This window comes from Pinus tabuliformis, chromosome J (genome assembly GCF_031772625.1).
Source record: "Pinus tabuliformis cultivar Carrire ecotype Pingquan chromosome J, CPIR1, whole genome shotgun sequence".
In the NCBI taxonomy this organism is placed as follows: domain Eukaryota; kingdom Viridiplantae; phylum Streptophyta; class Pinopsida; order Pinales; family Pinaceae; genus Pinus; species Pinus tabuliformis.
This window is the reverse complement of record NC_142295.1, coordinates 1,623,181,104-1,623,202,264: the sequence shown is the minus strand read 5'-3', so window position 1 is coordinate 1,623,202,264 and position 21,161 is coordinate 1,623,181,104. Positions and strand designations below refer to the sequence as shown.

Genomic DNA, 21,161 nt, shown 5'->3' with positions numbered 1-21,161 from the left:
TAAAATATACTATTAATTTGACAACATAAACTATCATTACAAATTGCACGAATAAAATTTGTAGTGGAGATCTAACTCAAAGCGACAAAAAGTGGATATCAACTTGGAATATTAAACCAATATCTCAAAATCAAGGCATCATAAATTAATAACAGCTCAAGAGAACCAATACTCCCAAAATAACTCATAAAGTAGTGCTATTATCAAGTGGATCTATAGTCAAAGGATGTATGCATTATCATTCAGTGGCCTCGAAAGGTAACTAGGGCCTCTCAAGCTCACAAAGAGTCATATATATTGCAAAGGAATGAACATTGTTCAAATATTCATGGAATATTAGTGAAACAAACAATAATATGGAAAAATCATCATCTCTTCTAAAAGGAGTGCCATTATTGAGCAATATTACTTCAAAAAACATTGCAATGTTGGGGACTCCTCAAATTATAATCTCCCATCTCACTAGTTTCTCTCAAGCTTCCAGTATCCAAATTGAAATAAATGTGAGTAGAGCGAAACTATTGTTCAAGTCATTTAACAGTTGGGAGGCCAATCACATCCTCAAAACGAACGATACATAGACTCAAATGGCCAATCAAGCAATTCAAGCCACCCATTAATTGAACTATAATTGGATTTGATAATAAAATTAAGAAAAAGAAAATGAAATATTGCATTGGCCCTAACTTCCCAACAAACCACCCAACAATAGTTAGAAAATGGCCTCCAAGTTCTAGAAATATATAGATATTAGATAAAGGAGGAGCATAGAGAAAAGATAATAGGGAGTCAAATATAGAGAATGGGTAGAGAATGAAGGTTGCTATCACATGTGGATGCAAACCAAAACAATGATATTTCTACCAAAACTAGGTTACATTACATAATGTTTCATTTATACTTAACATCTTTAAGCTCTTTTTATTATCCTTCTCTTAATTTATACTCGAGAGACAATCAAACCAATAAATGCCTTGTCTACTTATATGATGAGCCCAAAAGAGATACAACTACCCTGTCCTCCAACCCCAAATAATGCATCTCACCAAATCACAACCTTCTCAACTCACATCCATGTTCCATCTAAACAAGCTGACTATCGTCCAAACACTTTTAAAGATAAACAACAAGATACCTAGAATAGGTGGGAAGAAAAAAGACTACCAACACGTTGCCAACATGCTGCACTAGAGAAAATTGATGTTGTAATATCCCCTACAAGAATTCTCCTCCAAACAATTTCATAGCAAGGATACACTTCCAAGTTGCCAAATCAATCAAACCAAGCACTCTCTCATTCTTGGGCAATCGACCCTCTCTCCACCATACTTTGACCATAAATAGGAATGTAAAATCTATTCCAAAGACCAACACTGTGGTTAACTAGGAAAACTAATGTGAAAGATAATACATCCCCCAACCACTCTTAATTACTAGAAAATTAGATCCTTATGTTGTTGGACATGATGCTTAGCTTGAAACTGTTGCAAACACCAATCCCACATAGCAACAGTTGAAAGCCTCACTCCAAATAAGTCCAAGCTGAAAGCAATTATTTCCTATACCCCTCTTATAAAAGCAACTCCATGCATAATAGGATTCAATTAACATTCATTATTCACCTTTATTTCAGATCAGAACATCTTTTTGAAAATATGAATCAGATCCAGTAATTGATTATGCATAATGTTCTACATGCATACCTTTGTTGCATTCAAGGCATCTTCCACTCTTAAATTCTTTTCCTTCAACTCTGTCTCTATTTGTGCTCCCACCTATCAACAATTATGAACACTATCATATACCCTCCATTCTTACTTTAAACAAATATACATTGAAATGCAGTCACCAACATCCATCAACTAGATTCAAATTGTTATAATGCTAATAACAGGGAATTGTTACAAATAGCTACCATTAATTCAACCATGCCAAACTTTACCTGGATAACAAAAACTCCACCAGAAATCTTGGTAATTCTTTCATTCAAATTCCTTTTTTGTAGTCTTGTTCTCCAACCTGCAAAGAAAGTGAGAATGATATCATTGGTGAAAACCTTTGATAAAATAGGTTGATAGCGAAGTTAACTATCAAGTCAAACATATTCTGATATTAAAGCAACCTTAATTTATTTAAATTTAATGTTTGTAATTATTGTTGCATGTTCCTTTAGAGGCACATATATTCAAAGTATAAACCATGCATCAAAATTGTTGCTTTCTACACTCCTACCTTGACAACTCATAAGTCAAAATTGAGATTAATTGTTAAAATTTCGGTACTAGAGGACAAGTGATTCCCTAAGGCTTTGATCTTTGGCCTAGGGAAAAATGTCCAAATTTATTTGTACTTTTATCCTAAAGTGACTTTATAAGTGGTAAAGCCAATTTAATTTAAAAGTGACTTTATAAGTGGTAAAGTTACATTCTAATTTAAAAGTGACTTCATAAGTGGTAAAGTTACATTCTAATTGAACTGTGACTTTATAAGTGGTAAAGTTACATTCTAATGCAAAGGTAACTTTATTAAAGTCAATGAAGAATTAAAAAGTGAAAAATTGACTATGGAAATAAAATGATAAGTGGGTCTTTATTGAAGTGGGTGAGTTAAAAAATAGAAAGTGAGAATTAAATGCACATTTATTCTCATCCCTAGATCTAAATGAATCTCAGCCATTAGATCTTAGGGTAACCCAAAAGGTTATTTAGAAAGTAAAAGGAGAAGAGAAGAGAAAAAGATCAATTCATTCTTTCATGACCATTTGAGAGAAAGAGAAGAGAGAGCAAGGAAAAAATTTTGAGTAGTGAGAAAGTGAAGGAGAGCAGCAAGAAGACATTTCGGCAAATATTGGCAGCAACATTTATTGGCATGCATCCCAAGGCAAAATCGTACAGCAGGGGAAAGGCACAAAAATTGAAGAAGAGGGATAGTAGCAAGGGCACAAATTTCGAGGTAGATTTGGGCGTGATTTTTGAGGCAGCTGTACTACTGAAATTCGTACAGTCCATACAACAAATTTTGGGCACATTTTTCGAGGCAAGTCGTACAACATTTAATGTTGTTTTATTGCTGGAAAAAATTCTGTTTTGGATGTTTACTGATTGGCATGATTTTCGAGGTGGAGTTCAAGCACAGAAATCGAGATAAGTTGTAATTTGTGGTTGCTGGAATTTTTACTCTGTATTTCAGTTTCTCTGTAAAATCATTTTCATAAATAAAGAAGAGCTCTCAAACTGGTTTTCCCCAAGAGTTTTAGGGGGTTTTTCTAGGGTCACATTGACCAAAAATCACTGTGTTATTTTCTGTGTGTGGCTGTCATAATTTTGCTGTGTTTTATTTCTGCAATCTTAGCAGTTGTGAAATCTCTAAATTTGTGTTTTCAGAAAATATTGTCATTTCTAGATTTTAGAATTTTTATCATGCTTGGATTTAAAATTAGTTGCATGGAGTGATAAGGAAAATTGATGACCGGAGTAGGGGTTCAATTTCTTCATGGTATCATTGGCTGAAAAGTGCAGTTTGGGACAACAAAGTGAAAATTACAGCAAGCAGATTTTTACACAGAAAACAAAAACCTTTACCACAAATTTGAAAATTTCAGTTTGGTAGGACAGTGAAACATGTCTTTGGGTTTGAGAGTTGAAGCCAGGTTGGATGGGTTGAACAACTACAGTGCATGGAAGGAGAGAATCTAGAGCATATTTAAGGAAGCAGAAGTCTAGGGTATTATGGTAAATATCACACTGAACCCAGTAGCAGTACCTGTTGACCCTGTACAGTTGGAAGAGTTTAACAAAAAGAATTCTAAGGCAAAAATATTGATTCTGGAAGGAATCAAATATCATGTCATTCCTCATGTGAGAGGAAAGACTTATGCACATGAGATGTGGACATCCTTGACCAGTCTTTACCATAGCTCAAATGAAAATAGAAAAATGGTCCTAAAGGAGAAACTGAAGGCCATTAAAATGGCTAAGACTGACAATGCTACAACATACCTCACAAAGATCACTTCAGTGAGATATGAGTTGGCAACTGTAGGTGAGATCTTTTCACCCACTGAGTTGGTGAGGATTGCTTTGAATGGTCTTCCCAACACTTGGGAGAATTTTTTGGATGGCACTGTTGCACGGGAAAACCTTCCCGACGGGGAGAGATTGTGGGATGATTGCATTCAGAATGAGATCAGAAAGAACCATCTTGGGGCAGCCAAACAGATGGAGGAGGATGACAATATGGCATTGTTAGCAAGAGGCAAGAAGGGCAGAGCAAAAAAGCAAGCTTCCAACAGTGGAGGTAAAGGTAAAGGTCAAGGCAAGCAATAGAACAAGGAGAAGGACTATTCCAAAGTCAAAAGTTAGAATTGTCAAAAGTTGGGACACTATGTTGTTGTGTGTCTAGAGAAAAAGAACAAGAAAGGGAGAGACAAACCCATGGCATCTTCTGCAAAGATAGATAGCTTCTCAAAGATCTTTGATCGAGAGTTTGGGTTCATAGCTTGTGAGGCCACTAGTGTAGGATTACCTTCCATACAAGTTTAGAGGGAGTGTGCACTCCCCGCTACTAGTAGAGCATCTTCTAGCATTTGGTATGTTAATAGTGGCGCTTCCCACCAAATGACAAGAGTTAGAGAGTACTTCTCAAAGCTTTTAGAAGATGATACTGATATGGAGGTAGTGCTTGGTGATGACATCATGGTTAGAGCAGTCGGTGTGGGGACATTGACATTTTAGAGGGGACCCAAACCTCCCTTGAAAGTGTCAGATGTTCTATATGTGCCTAGAATGAAGAAGAACCTGATATTCGTCTTAGCACTTGAGGACAGAGGGTATGATGTGTTGTTTAGCAAAGTGCAGATGCTTATATATCCTAGGGGAACTCCAGCTTCTTTAGCTAAAGTGATTGGTGTGTGCCATGCCAAGGTGTACAAGTTCTCATTCCAGCCCCTAATCGCATTCAGTAGCAACACCCGAGACAGGACCGACAACAGATCTAGCATTTCAGAGTTGTGTGAGATTTGACACCGCAGGATGGGGCAAATGTATCATGGGGCCTTGAGTACATTGAGGGAGATCACCACTGGTGTGCCATATTTCATTTCTGATCACCTTGATGTATGCAGAGGTTGTGCTATGGGGTAGTTTTCCAGATCCCCTTGTCCTAGTAGTGACAACAGAGTGACCTAGATCCTTGACTTGATTCATACCGATGTGAGTGGTCGAATGTCTCATGTATCCTTGAGTGGCTATGAGTACTATGTTTTATTCATTGATGACCACTCCAGGAAGACCTGGATTTATTTCTTGAAGACCAAGAGTGAGGTTTTCAAGCGGTTTCAAGAGTTCAAAGCTCCTTTGGAGACCTAGATAGGTAGGAAGATGAAGGTCCTTAGGTCGGAAAATGGAGGGGAGTATACCCTTGGTGAGTTTGTTGATTTTTGAACTAAGGCAGGCATTAGGAGGGAGTTCATAGTTCCTTACAACCCCCAGTAGAATGGGGTTGTGGAGAGGAAGAACAGATCCATTGTAGGGGCTTCCAAAGCCATGCTTCATGATCAGGGGTAACTTTTATTTTTGTGTGCAGAGGCCCGCAACATTGCTATGTACTTGCAGAACAGGAGTCCACATCATGCTTTGGAGAATGTGACTCTCATGGAGGAGTTTTCTAGGAAGAAGCCTGATGTTGGGAGCTTTCATATCTTTGGGTGCCTTACATATTACTATGTCCCCAAGGAGAACATGACCAAGCTAGAGCCCAGTACAGACAAAGGCATCTTTTTGGATTATAGAGAGACCTCGAAAGCTTACCGGATTTATATTCATGCGCAAAGGAAAGTGGTTGTCAGGTGGGATGTGAATTTCGAGGAGGAGACAACTTTCAGGAGGTCACGAGAGTTAGAGTATCTAGAGTCACCAGACCCTCAGGAGCAGTTGAGTCAGTCACAGGGATCTAGTGGTTAAGGATCATGACATACATCGATTATAGTGTCAGGTCCATTAATGAGCAGTGGCTCTCAGAGTCAAGTGGGTGGTTCTTTGGGCAACATGTAGTGCAGTCCGTAGAGCAGTTCACAGGGAGTCCACTAATGGATAGTTCACATGGTACTTTAGCATCTACAGGCACAGATTCAAGCATGAGGTTAGTTGGTAGGCCTTTAGGAGTTCAGGCTTCTGATGATGATGAGGATTCTTTCACTCCAGTGGGAGAAGTATGCTTAGGGAAGAGGAAGCCCAAGTGGCTTCAAGATACCTTGCGTGAGGCCACATTAGTTGCTGGGCCAAAGAGACAGGTTAGAGAGAGTAAACCACCTGAGCAGTTATGTAGTTACATGACATTGGTAACAAGCATTGATGAATTCGAGCCTTCTAGTTATGAGGAGGTAGCCAGCCAGTAGGTCTGGAGAGAGGCCATGATGGAGGAGTATTCTTCTATTATGAAGAACGATGTTTGGGAGGTAGTCCCAAGGCATAAAGGTAAATCAATTGTTACTTCCAGATGGCTCTACAAGATAAAGCATGATGCAAATGGCGGCATCAAGAAATTCAAGGACTGATTTGTGGCGAGAGGGTTCTGACAGGTAGAGGGAGTTGACTATGAGGAGACCTTTACTCTCTGTTGGGCATGGAATCCCCCCACAACATGTTTTGGGGCTCAAAGCCCAAGTTTTGGTCAAATGTATTGTAAAACTCCGTGAATTGCGGGCGTGGAGCGCAAAGCATAGGTTAAGTAATAGGGTTGTCTGCCTTAAGTGTTGTAAGGTAATGTAATGTCATGTCGGCCTACCCATGGTCCGCGGACCATGGGATTGTATAAATAGAGTGAGGCTCTAAGTTGTAAAGATAGTAGCTGAGCAGCTAAGAAGCGAAGGAGCGAAGATAGATCATAGAGTAAGAGTTTAAGTGTATTGGGTCATAGTAGTAGGAAGAGGCTCTGCAGCTGAGTGCTTAGAGGCCTAGTAGAGTCCACAGATGAGTGCGCGGACCATTGCAGCTAAGTCCACAGGGAAATGTCGAGTCTGTAACCTTGAACAAAGAATAATAAAGAGAATTTGATTCCAAATTCGGTGCATCTGCTTGTATATTGCATTCTTTACATTTATACTATTTTGTTTATCATGCGCACTTATATGATTGCTGGATATACTGTTAATTATCACTAGTCTTACACAGATAAGTTAAGTAATCGGGTAATAACAGGTTAAATAGCAAGGAACTTGGGTATAATACGGATCGCACCCTGAGTAGGGCTGCGCGAAGGTAGCATCACAGATTGCGAGTGTTATGAAACCAACTCACAAAAAGATAGAAAAGAGAGATCCATGCCTTAGAATTTAGCCTCTTCGAGGGGGCAACCTCCTTTACATTACATAAATGAGCAATTCTTGGATGATTCAAATGACAAAACCTCCTTTCTGTATATAGGAGTCTAAGGAGTCACAATATAACCTAGCCGACCTAACAATAATAATATAAAGCCACAAAAATAACAATAGAGGGATTCTATGGGGCACAGTAATGACAATATGGGGGCAATAGGGGCACAACAATATTAATAATGGGTATAACTACAATAGTAATGGGGTAATCACTAGTATTATAGGGACCCAACATGCCCCTCTCCTTCAAAAAAGTGTTGTCCTCAACGCTTGAGTAGTTCTGGATACTTCTGTATAAAATTCTCATCCTCCCATGTGGAATCTTCAGCGGATAAGTTCTTCCACTTGATAAGATACTCCGCAATTGATCGATTTCGTAGCTGTCGAGTTCTTGTTTCTGTGACTGCTTCCAGTTCCAATATAATTTTTCCTTCCTCGTCAAGTTCTGGCAATATTGTTTGAACTGGGAGCTTTTCACCTATAACCTTCTTTAAACATGAAACATGGAAAACTGGGTGCAATCGAGAAGCTGCAGGAAGCTCCAATTTGTATGCCATAGTACCAATATTTTGCATCACCTTGTACGAACCATAATACTCTGGCAATAATTTATTATCCTTCTTAGCTTGCTTGAGGGACATTTGCTTATATGGTTGTAGCTGTAGGAATACCCAATCACCTACATCAAAACTTGTTTCACTGAGATGTTGATCTTCCTGTTGTTTCATTCTATTCTGTGCCAACAAGAGGTTATCCTTTAAGAGTTGGAGGACTTGTTGTTGATGTTCGATGTGATGTTCCACTACCTAAACCTTAGAATTTTCTCTTAAATATGATGTGATGGATGGTGGTTGATACCCATAAAGTGCCATAAATGGGGTCATTTTTGTTGCTGTATGGAAGGAAGTGTTATACCACCATTCAGCCAGAGGCAACCATTTGACCCATTGTGTCTATTTATCAGATACAAAGCAACGAAGATATCCTTCCAAACATTTGTTTACTATCTCAGTTTGCCCATCAGATTGAGGATGATAAGATGAGCTATGAGCTAACTGAGTACCAAGACAAGAAAATAATTATGTCCAAAAATTTCCAGTGAAAATGGGATCTCTGTCACTTACAATAATCTTTGGGTTTCCATGTAGCTTTTGAATTGTTTCCATAAATGCAGTAGAAACTGTACTGGCTTTAAATGGATGTGATAATGCACAAAAGTGTGCATACTTGGTAAGTCTGTCAACTACCACCATGATGACACTCTTTCCCTCAGACTTGGGTAAACCTGTGATAAAATCCATTGAAACCTCCTCCCAACGTTGGCTTGGAATGGATAAAGGTTGTAATAGACCCGATGTCTTAATTGTTTCAACTTTATTTTGTTGGCAAACCAAACATTCCGCCACAAACTTTTGAATATCTGATTTAAGGCCATCCCAAAAAAATTCCTTCTTAACCCTGTGGTAAGTTTTTAAAAATCCTGAGTGCCCTCCTAAGGGAGAAGTGTGCAATTCCATAAGAATCTTTTGTTTTAGCTGGGAATTCTTACAGAGGTATAAGCGATCTTTGTACCATAATGAATCATTTTTCCAGCTAAATGTATCAGACGTACTGGAATCTTGTTGTAACTTTCGAATAAGTGCCCACACTTCTTCGTCATTCTTCCATTCCTCCCTTGCTTCATTTATCCAATCTGGTTGGATAATAGAAATGGCGCACAACAATGCTTCCACATCCTCATCCTTTCTTGAGAGTGCATCTGCGACCAAATTTTGCTTCCCTTTTTTGTAGATGATTTCAAAGTCATAACCCAACATCTTTGTGACCCACTTTTGTTGCTCTTCAGAGGATAATCTTTGTTCTAAAAAGTATTTAAGGCTATCATGATCCGTTTTTACCTTGAAGTGTCTTCCCATTAGGTAGGGTCGCCATTTCTTAAGTGCATGGAGTATTGCCAACATTTCCTTCTCATAAATAGCTTTTCTTAAAAAATTTCCCTTGATTGGACGACTTTCAAAAGCAATGGGTCTTTCATCTTGCATTAGAACAACACCAATTCCATTTCCTGAAGCATCACATTCCACAATAAAGGTTTTTGTGAAGTCCAGTGTAGCTAAGACCGGTGCTTGGCACATTGCCTCTTTAAGATGTTCAAAGGCCTTTGTTGCTTCCAGAGTCCATGAAAATGCATCTTTCTTCAATAATGTTGTTAGAGGTGCTGCTATTCTCCCATAATTCTTAACAAACTTGCGATAATACCCTGTCAACCCGAGAAATCCTCGCAGATGCTTTATGGATGTGGGGATTTTCCATTCCTTAATGGCTTTAATTTTGCTAGGGTCTACCTTAACTCCTTCATGAGATACAATATGACCCAGATATTCCACCTCCTGGACTCCAAAGAAACATTTGGATCTTTTTGCATATAATTGTTTCTCCTCCAATAGTTGTAGCACCCTGTCAACATGTTCAACATGATCCTTCCAAGACTTGCTGTAGATTAGTATATCATCAAAAAATACTAACACAAATTTTCTAAGGAATGGTTTGAAAATTGAATTCATCAAACCTTGAAATGTTGAAGGTGCATTGGTAAGGCCAAAAGGCATGACAAAAATTCATAATGACCCTCATGAGTTCTAAATGCTGTTTTCGGAATGTCTTCAGTCTTCATTCTGATTTGATGATATCCTGAACGAAGATCCAACTTGGTGAAGTAAATTGATCCATGCAATTCATCCAGTAATTCATCAATGACAGGAATGGGGAACTTATCTTTAATAGTGAGCTTGTTGAGCTCCCTATAATCCGGACACATGCACCATGATCCATCCTTCTTGTGCACCAATACTACTGTAGCAGAGAAAGAACTTTGACTCGGTTGAATTATACCAGCCTCTAGCATTTCTGCAACCATACGTTCAATTTCACTCTTTTGGACATAGGGATATCTGTACGGCCTGATGTTTGGAGGAACACTTCCTGGAATCAGATGAATAGCATGATCATGATCACGCATAGGTGGGAGACCTTTGGGAGTCTCAAATACCTTGGAATGATTGTCCAAGACTTTTTGGAGATCTGGAGAAATAGATGATTCCGATGTGGAAACATCTAGTGAACATAATTGTGCAATTACACCTCTTTGTTCCTTTTTTAGAAGCTTTGTCATACCATTAGAGCTGATTATCTTTCCTGGTTTCCCTGCAATACCCCTTAATTCAACTTCCTTTCCTTCTGTAGAAAATTTGATGAAAAGTTCTTGAAAATTAAAAGCTATTGTACCCAAGGATTGTAGCCATTGGACTCCTAGTACAACATCAGCACCTCCCATTGGAATGGAAAGCATTGGGCTAGTCAATACATATTCTCCCATGGATAGCTTGATATTATGGCACTTTCCAGAGCAATTTATTGTTCCTCCATTTGCAATCATCACTTGACACTCTGGTGCTGGATATAGGAAGCAATTCAATTCTTTTGCTACCTTACAATGAATAAAATTGTGGGTGCTTCCTGAATCAATCAACACTATTACCTTTTTCTTCTTGATTTGTCCTTCTATCTTGATGGTTTGAGGAGTGGTAATTCCCGCCAATGCATTACAAGATATGGTTGGATTTATTTGTTCTTTATCTAGGCTTTGTTCCTGGAGTATATCCTCTTCTTTTGACCTTTCTTGCTCCTTTTCTTCTTCCTCTTCACAATCTATGTAGAATAATTTCTTCTCAGCACACTTATGACCTTTAGTGTATTTGCTATCACAATTGTAACAAAGCCCTTTTGCTCTTTTTTCTTCCAATTGTTGTGGTGTCAACCTTATAGGTTGTGGAAGACTAGGGGCAACAACACTTCCGTCTTTATAGTTGTGAGTGGTATGCTTCCTGGTTGCCATAATTTTGCTTTCCATTTTTCTTGCTAACCTGAATGCCTTCTCTAATGAATCAGGTTCCCAAAGGCGAACATCATGTTGGATATTATCCTTTAAAGACCCTATGAACACATCAATCCTATGCTCCTCTGGAATATCTTTTACCCTTATGTTCAATTTTTGGAACTCCTCAATGTGCTCCATTATTGAACCCTTTTGTTTGAGACTTATCAATTGGCTAAAAAAAGTGTTGCTTTTTGTATCCTCATAATGTGCTATCAATTCTTCCATAAAAATTGCCCAAGTGATAAATTGTTTACGAGAGCAAAGCCATTGATACCATACAAACTGATTTGGTTCCAAATATAAAGTTGCCATATGTACCTTTTGTGTGTTTTTCACATTATTGAGATCAAAGAATTGCTCCATCTGTAATATCCATGTGGCGGGATCCTTGCCATCAAACTTCCTCATATCGATTTTTGGAATATGGTGAGTCTTCGATCCAACATTAGGGTCTATGGAATCATGATTAACATTTCTTTTGTTCTCATCATGAGTTTCCTTTAGTACCCTTTCACCATTAGTGACCATTTCTTGTAGCAACTTATTCATATTTATCTTCAATTCTTCCATCTTATCATCCATGCCATCAATTTTAGCGTCCATGCCAATCATCTTAGCTCCCATGCCATCCATCTTAGCTTCTACGCCTTTCTTTAAACAATCCATCTTAGCTTCTACACCTTTCTTTAAACCATCCATCTTAGCTTCTACATCTTTCCTTAAACCATCCATCTTAGATTCTGTTGCTTTTTGTGCAAGTGACATTTGTTGCACTTGTTCTTGCAATTTTAATATATCATATAGCATTTCTTCTTCTTCTTCATGAGTCATGCTAGAGCTTTCAGGTTCCTTACTAGGTGTTTGCATTTTCTTTCCTCGGGGCATCAGTTACCGATAATAATGCTCTACTATCCCTTTGAATTCCTTCAAAATAAATTTTCAAACCACTCTTAAGCAAAAATTTAAAAGAATCTACACACCTTTTTTCACTTTGTAGGAGCTCGATATTGCCTCTGATGTATCTCTATACTTTCAGATCATCCAGTTCTGAAATTGCAACCTATGGTAGTCCTCTGTGTCCTCTTTCCAATGCCACTAGTCTGATCCAATTTGGATTCTCCAAGGAAGAGTTATGCGAAATCTCCCACAGTGACCTGATTATAGACTAGTTCAATAGAGCAAACTTGTACGACGTGCCACGAGTCACTGTTTCATCCTTTGGCTCTGAAAAATATATACAAGAAACTACAGTCTGTCCTCTTTCTGTACCTTCTTATGAAATTTAAATCCAATGCTCAGGGAAAAAGTTATGATGATTTTCCCCAGGTCACCTGTTTGGAATGTAATTCAGGAGTCTGCAAAAAGACCAACTTCCTCAGATCATATCTCCACAAATATAGCACAAAAAGCTCTGAAATTCGGACCCGAGATTCAGCGCGATGTCTTCTCAAATGGGTTTTTTTTTAGCTTCTGAAACGTTGCAGAAAAAAAGTTATAGCGAAAATTCCATGATGACCTGTTTGGAGCAGCGAAACCCTAGAATCCAAAGCTCTGATACCAGATGTTATGAAACCAGCTCACAAAAAGATAGAAAAGAGAGATCCGCGCCTTAGAATTCAGCCTCTTCGAGGGGCCAACCTCCTTTACATTACATAAATGAGAAATTCTTGGATGATTCAAATGACAAAACCTCCTTTCTATATATAGGAGTCTAAGGAGTCACAATATAACCCAGCCGACCTAACAATAATAATATAAAGCCACAAAAGTAACAATAGAGGGATTCTATGGGGCACAGTAATAACAATATGGGGGCAATAGGGGCACAACAATATTAATAATGGGTATAAATACAATAGTAATGGGGTAATCACTAATATTATAGGGACCCAACATGGGTCCCTAAGTAATAGGGTTGTCTGCCCTAAGTGTTGTAAGGTAATGTAATGTCATGTCGGCCTACCCATGGTCCGCAGACCATGGGATTGTATAAATAGAGTGAGACTCTAAGTTGTAAAGATAGCAGCTGAGCAGCTAAGAAGCAAAGGAGCGAAGATAGATCATAGAGTAAGAGTTTAAGTGTATTGGGTCGTAGTAGTAGGAAGAGGCTCTGCAGCTGAGTGCGTAGAGGCCTAGTAGAGTCCATAGCTGAGTGCGCGGACCCTTGCAGCTGAGTGCACAGGGCAGTGTCGAGTCTGTAACCTTGAACAAAGAATAATAAAGAGAAGTTGATTCCAAATTCGGTGCATCTGCTTGTGTATTGCATTCTTTACATTTATACTGTTTTGTTTATCATGCACACTTATATGATTGCTGGATATACTGTTAATTATCACTAGTCTTACACAGATAAGTTAAGTAATCAGGTAATAACAGGTTAAATAGTAAGGAACTTGGGTATAATACGGATCGCACCCCGAGTAGGGCTGCGCGAAGGTAGCATCACAGATTGCGAGGGACTAATAGATGTGCGTAGCAACGTGCACGTAGGGTCATACCGCAGACCGCTAGAAGCTCATCAGACATTCCGAAGGTGTGGAAACCTGGTTCTAGCACCCTCCCATACTACTTCGGGTGAGATATCATTCCGCACTCTGTGGATTTTTGCCGAAAGGGCTAGTAGTACCGAGATTTCCTTAGCTAAATCACCTCTGAACTTGGTTCAGGTCCATACAAGCCAACAAATTATTTCATTGCTGGGACCAGGATCTGCATAAGGGATGTCTGATGTCATGCCACTCGAATCCAACAAAGAAAGAAATTGAAGGGTGGCTGGACAAGAATATTCACTAGTTCGCGGCGCAGGAACAAAAAAATCCCCGCATATCTAAGGAACAGTGGTTGGAGCACTGCTTGTATATGGAAATCCACGAAATTTTCTTTGCATCCTTTCCTTCTGAGTTGTATGAGTGGATCACAAAGCTAGCAGATAGTCAGGGAAGGTGTAGGCTCAACAAACCAATTGTGTGGACTCTAGAATTAGTGCATAGACTAGAAGCGTCAGGAGATAAGATCACGTGAGCTATGGACCATTAGCTCGACCAAATTATAGGAGGATTTATCACTGAGTTCGCGGTAGACATGACCGTCAGCTACAGTGAGGTGGAGCGACGTTTCCTCAAGGGACCGTGAGGTAAGTATATTAAATCTTTGAACACTTAGATTAAGATGTTATTGTGTGAAAAGCAAGTTATGCAAATAAATTAATGTTTGGGACTGTTGGCTTGTATGGGCCTAACCCAAGTTCAAAGGTGATTTAGCCAAGCAAATCCCGGTTCTACTAGCCCTTTCGGCAACAGTCCACGGAGCGCGGATTGAGGACTCACCCGAAGTAGTATGCGAGGGTGCTAGAACCAGGTTTCCACACCCTTGGGATGTCTGATGGGCTTCTGGAGGTCTGTGGTCTGACCCGTCACTACGCGCACTTGCTATTCCTTCACAACCTGCGATGATGCGTCCACGCATCCCTAGTCGGGGCGCAACCCTTAGAATACCAAGTTCCTTGCTATTTAGTCTATATTTATCTGATTACTTAACTTGTTTATGTAAGAATAATGTTTATTATAGCATATTCATCAATCATATTAGTGCACGCGATAAATAAAACAATATAAATGTAAAGAAGGTAGTGCACAACAATTACACAGAAATATGAATCAACTTCTCTTTATTAATATTCAATCCCAATTACATACTCAACACCGCCTTGCGCACTTAGCTACAGGGGTCCGCGCACTCAGCTTCGGACTCTACTAGGCCTCTGAGCACTTAGCTACAGGGGTCCGCGCACTCAGCTTCGGACACTTAGCTGCAAAGCCTCTTCCTACTACGACGACCCAATACCCTTAGAATCCTACGCTAAGCTCGAACCATTCCTTCGCTATCCACTATATTTACAACTTAGAGCCTTGCTCTATTTATACAATCCCATGGTCTGTGGACCATGGGTAGGCCGACATGACTTTACATTACATTACATTACTTTAGGGTGGATAGCCCTATGACTTAACCTCTACTTCGCACTCCACACCCACAATTCGTGGAGTCTTATAAAACCTTTGACCAAAACTTGGGCTTTGAGCCCCAAAACATGTTGTGGGGGGATTCCATGCCCAACAGGCCCCCAACACAATCATTGTGACTCATCTCAAGTCACTCTACTGGTGTGGCGATCTTGGCACGGAGCCCCTCCAACTAGTCCCGTACTACCCGGACGTCTGTGACGCACTGTTCTACGGTTTGCTGGACCTAATGCATGTGTTCCTCCAATGCTTCTTTGTGAGGATCTGCTACCTGCCTTAGCACATATATCTCCTGCATCTGTGTCAGCTTTCCCTCAATCTCGGCCGTAATGGTGAAGGCCTCATCAATCCAAGGTTGGATGCATGCTTTGAGAAGTGCCTCTTTCTATCTTGCAGCATCCACCTGTTCCTTCAGTGCCTCTTTCTATCTTGCAGCTTCAGTGCCGTTTCTTGCTGCATCTTTTCCAGCCATCGGGTGAGGACAATTATCTGCGTAGTTCCCCTTACACTGTCATACTACTTCTGCAGTTCGCAGGCCTCTATTTCTAGGTGTTGTATGTTGGGGTCCTACTATAAGGATATGAGGATGTCAAAAGCTTGGTCCAACATAGCGGTACAGTCCTACACTACCAATCCAATTTCGTCTGATCCTGTTTGAATCGTGCCGACGCACTGTTCTCTAACTTCCAGAGGAGTGGAAGGCTGCACCTTCAGCCGCAGCTTTGCAATCTAGAGGTTCAGCTCCAGTTGCAATAGCGTTGTTTCCTTGCGCGCGCTTTGGACTCCACTTGCCAGACAGTGGATCCACATCTCTGTGGGTATGTCTACAGTGATGGACAATTCTGGAACACGCCGGCATGCTTCATCAACTGTTTGCACGATCTGCTGATTTTGTGACACTAGCTCATCATGCTGCAGGCTGAGCTATTCGATGTTGATCTTCTGCTCACTCAATACCTGGATCGCGCGGCCCTCCTTGTCGTGTAGCTCTGCTGTTATGCCATCCTGTAGCTAGTATAGTGTGTCTCATAGAAGGGCAGCCAAGTTTAGGCCATGTCCCTTGATCCTGCCTACCGCGGCTTTGTCATCCTCGTTCTCCACTGTTAGCACTCCTTCTGGGAGAACTATAGTGTTGGCCATATTTGCGCATAGCAGCTACTCCACTGTTGATGTACCTATGGCACCATAGGTAGCTACTGTTCCTTCTTGTGGGGGCTGCACCTGAAGTTCCTACAGCTATGCCCTTAGGGCCCCCAACAAAATCTATTGCTTCGTCATGGCTTCCTGGAGAACTTCCCTGGTGACCTCACGAACCGTGTCGCTGATGTCGTGGAGGTCGCCTTCTATCACTGTAATCGGTTTGATGTCCAGTTTAGTTGCCTTAACCTTCTTTTCTGGACCTGAACTCTCCAAGACATGTGACCGTTTCAACTGGGTGGATGTTGTACTTGGGTCCACACCTTCTGCTGTGTCTGCTCCCTATCTCATAGACAAGTTTTGGCCCCCTTCCTCCTGCGTCATGGTGGCTCCTGTTGTCTGTGATGTTGCTACTTTTTTGGCAGCCTTTACCTGCTCTGCGGCTACTTTTGCTGCCTCGCAGACAACCCTTACCTCCGTGGCCACTTGTTTGTTGCACTTTTGCTGGGCCAACTTGGTGATACGCAACTTGGTTGCAACCTTCTACTTTTGTGCTATGGTTCTATCCTTCTCTGCTAGATTCGAGGTGCGCCACTCGGGAGGCCATGATTCTAGCACTGAGAAGATCACATCATCAATGGCGATGAAGGGGAGCTTGGTCCAGTTCTGTACTGGATCTTTACACGCCTTGATATACACATTATGCATATCCACCTTGAAGTCTGCAAAGCTCCGTAGACTATTGTACACTGTGGGGGATAGGCGCGACCTCCTATTGATCCACATCCAGACGCTCGCCTCCATGAGCACCCAGAAGATATTTGTTTTGCAGATCTGCGTGGTGTCCTTAGTAGCCCAGAGCGACACGTACTTTGCGGCCTCTGGTAAGTCCTGTTCAATATTAGGGAACTGACTGTCCTTAGGCAGTTCCCCTATTACTAGTAAAATCGACAAGAGAAACCACGCGTAGTGGAAGCTCTTGCCCTACTCCTGGGCTTCTTTGCAGTTAGTTAAGAACTCCTCACAAAGGAACTCAGCCTAGTTGAATTGTACCCCCTCTGTGCATTGTTCTGCTAGAGCAACTACTGACGCTGGTACCTCATCTCCGCGGCACTTTTGCATTACCTTCTCAGCCAGGAGTTGGGTGGCTATGTGCACCCCTTTATCTTTAATGTTGCTGATTGCGTAACCCCTCTTTTTCTTTTCTAGTTTGTATTTCTTCTTCATGGCCTCTGCAAGCGCCAAATCTCCACTTTTTTTGGCTATCTCCATGGGGTCCTTTCCCTTACAGGGGAGCCAGGAAATCCTATGGATAAGATCCGCCGTGATGGGAATAGGCTCCTCCAGCCATAAGTACCCATCGTGCACTAGGCAAAGTAGCTGCCTAATGATGAAAATTGTGATAGGTGTGCGGTGAAAGTTTGGAATCCATAGTAGCTGAAGTAGTCTAGCCTTCTCCACACCATGCATCCATTGTTGTGGCTCTAGCGTTGTAACTGATCCCTCCATGCTCTGCTTCATGAGGTTCTCAGTCTCTAAATGTGGGAACTTCTCGTTGTCTGCGAGGTCTGAATCTTCAAACTTCATTGTGGGCATGCGGCCAAGGGCCGAGCCTTCAAACACAATTCCATTGGGGAGGAGCGGGGATTGGAGTGCGCTCTTAGTGGCATCCAAATCCTTGGGTACCTTAGCTTTCCCTTTCCATGGAGGAATGTACTTGGTCAATTTCGTTGCAATGTGCACTGGTTGGATGTCCTCTTCCATGTCTTCTACTACTTCTATCTCATCTACGAGAGCCTGTAGGTCTTCCTCTTCATCATCTATCTCAATGGTGACAACCTTTCCCTTTTCTTCCATGGAGATTTTACTGAACTGTGGATTCCGCAGGGACATGCGGATTGGTCCCACCGCCTATTTATCTTTCCTGGGCCTCGGCGTCCGAGGCGATTTCTGGCATGACCCTAATGTCTTCGGGAACATCATGCACCATGGGGTTCTGTGCGGCTTGGTCGGCGGTACTTTCTACATAGCCCAAACCTCTCCAGGTAGCCGTCATCCTCTTTGAGCTATCTGTGGTCATTCACGAACTTCGGGGCTCAAATCTTGCTCGGCGCTCAGCACTCTATGTTCTAATCAACTGCTCAAATCTGAAATGAACAAGTGTTGTCTCATGGGTAGCCCTTGGAGTTTTATAACATCTTTTGAATTCAAATCGGACTGTTCCCCCTAATTTTCAGTGATCAATGCTTTTGTGGCGGCAGATTGCCCTAAATCTAGCTCTTAATTCATGTCTTAAATGCCGGCCACCCACTCCCTTTTGCCTTAAATTGGACATCTCATCATGAACAATGACACCAACGGTTACTTCCCAGCCTACTCGCGTGACAGTGCAGCCCCCCATGCGCGGGCGTGAACCTTGTGTCCTGCTGATTTTGTACACACGTCTCTCATCGCGCAGCCCCCAAACATACTCTTTTAGAGTCTTGTGCTCTCTTTCAACTATCTGGAGTGCTGAGACTGTCTTCCCTACATCTAGTCAAGTGGTTGCACCACCTGTGCAATACTTCAACTCGCCTTCCAGCATAGTCTGTAGAAACTCCTCAATTGTCTGTGCGATCGCCGGTGCCACGCGTTCTATTGTATGTAGCACACTCCCCTAGTTACTGTGTTTGGTGAGGTACGGTCGTAGCCATGGCAGCAGAGTCATAAATTCTCAGTGACACTCTTCTAATATAGTGGTACGATCATCTGTATCTTTCCTTGTCATCCTTGGTTTATCGATGAGACATGCCTACGTGATCTCATTTTCCAGCCTCTTGATCTCAGCGCCTATCAAAATGCTTTTCTTCCTCAATCGTACCCAATCCTTTTCAAGTTCGTGAAGTCTAAGGTTCCCTCGCCAAATGGCTTCCTGAATCCTTATATGTTCGACCTCGTGTAGGTGTGTGATTTCTTCCTCTTGGTTGTCGCGCACTATCACTATTAGGGTCTAGTACGTGTAGATTCCTTTTCGTATTTTCTTCAGTAATTATGGTCTCCACTCTGTTCCGCACCTTTGGAATCGTCTCCGCGTTTATGGTTTCTCACATGGTCTGGTAGGCCCATCGAACCATTAGTACGTGCAAGTCCCATTCATTTCGTCTCTCCCGATGAACCTTGTTCAGTACTCTACACACCCAATCGAAGGCTTCATCATGGAGAATTGGTAGCGCGCGTCACCTTTCTTGCTATTGTTGTTTGTTTTGATTCTCTAGTCTGGGGGTGGTGCGTGTTTGTGCAGACTGTACAACATATGTCTCTACCCATTGGGAAAGGTGGGTGTGCAAGTTGTCCCCCTCCAGCTGACTGGCTTTCGTTCGGAGTTGGGGTTTTCCAAAACGTAGGCGCATCATCCTTCTACATCCGCACCAGTCCTCAAAATTTCCTTGATGCGTACCCAACCATCGTGCGAGTGTTGCTCGCAGTGCACACTTCAGTGCATCGAACCATTGCTGTTCTGGTACTGCACTTTTAAATTTGCTCAGAAATTCATCTATTGCTGACAATCCATCATATGTCGACAGCTCCCTTGCCTCTATTCTCATGCAATGCAATGATCTGGTCATCATGTTGCATTTCAGCGTTGTTACTTCGTGTAGCCGATTCTGCCATTGCTCTATCCCTTCATATGAATCAGAAGGCAGGAGCTTTTGCGTTCCCACAAAATCCTTCCATCTGCAGTCAGATTCAACCAATATTCTTCTCGCACAGTTATATTATAAATACAATTGAGATCGTCATCACTATCATCATCCTGCACCGGTTCATTGTATCGCGTTCCTTCAGCTGGATCTAGCGGTACTACCATGCGTAGTGCTTTTTTCTCAAAGATCGTTTTGCGCTTCTTTAGGTTTATGATTCCATTCATATCAGTGGCCTAGTCTATTCCTAGTAGCGTGGGATAGGGATTGTTGTCATCAACAATCTCTATCACTTCAAAATCTGCCTGCACACTCGCACCTTCAATATTCACTGTTACCCCTTTCAATCTTCCCATGGGAAAAATCTTCTATTGGTTCGGCATTCGTAACTGAATAGGGGACCATTGTAACATGGGTCTGCCCATGCGTTCCCATGTTTTCTTTGGTAGTACATTCGCATCCGAACCCAGATCTAGGATTAACTGATCCATTTCATACTCACCAATCTGTGTAGTCAACCTCATTTTCCTTCCGGTGCGCAATGCATGCTTCCCAAATTTCCAGACCATGCGTGGTTCTCCTGACCCCGCACACCTAGTGATAAGTTCCTGTAGTCCTTTGAATGCCTTGCTATCATGCAATAGTTTCATGCATGTCTCTAGAAAGGTAGTGAGGATTTGAGGATCCATCCCTGGTTTTAGTTGATCCTTACTACTTGAAGTGGAGGCCTCCGTGAAGCTCTTCTTAGCTTCCAAGAACGTCTCCTTCACGCATTCTAAATCAAATTCAAGTTCCTTTGTAGGAGCATTGCAAATCCACGCACTTTCCTCTAGTTGCTTCCCTTTATCATCTCCTGTGGTCATACCACTCCTGAGCATCATGTTTACATTCGGGTCTTCTTCGCACAACTCAGACCTCATCATTTGTAAATTCTAGGTCGGAGGGGGTTAGAGTACCCCCTTTTCACGCATCATCGCTATCAATGAAGGGAAGTCTTCTACCTCATGATC

The 21,161-nt window shown here is 41.5% G+C and overlaps 1 pseudogene; it reads right to left on the bottom strand.

Annotated features, from left to right (window-relative positions):
- Positions 1-1,470: 1,470 nt before the first annotated feature.
- Positions 1,471-21,161, bottom strand: part of LOC149233693 (chaperonin 60 subunit beta 2, chloroplastic-like) — a 50,462-nt pseudogene continuing 30,771 nt past the window's right edge.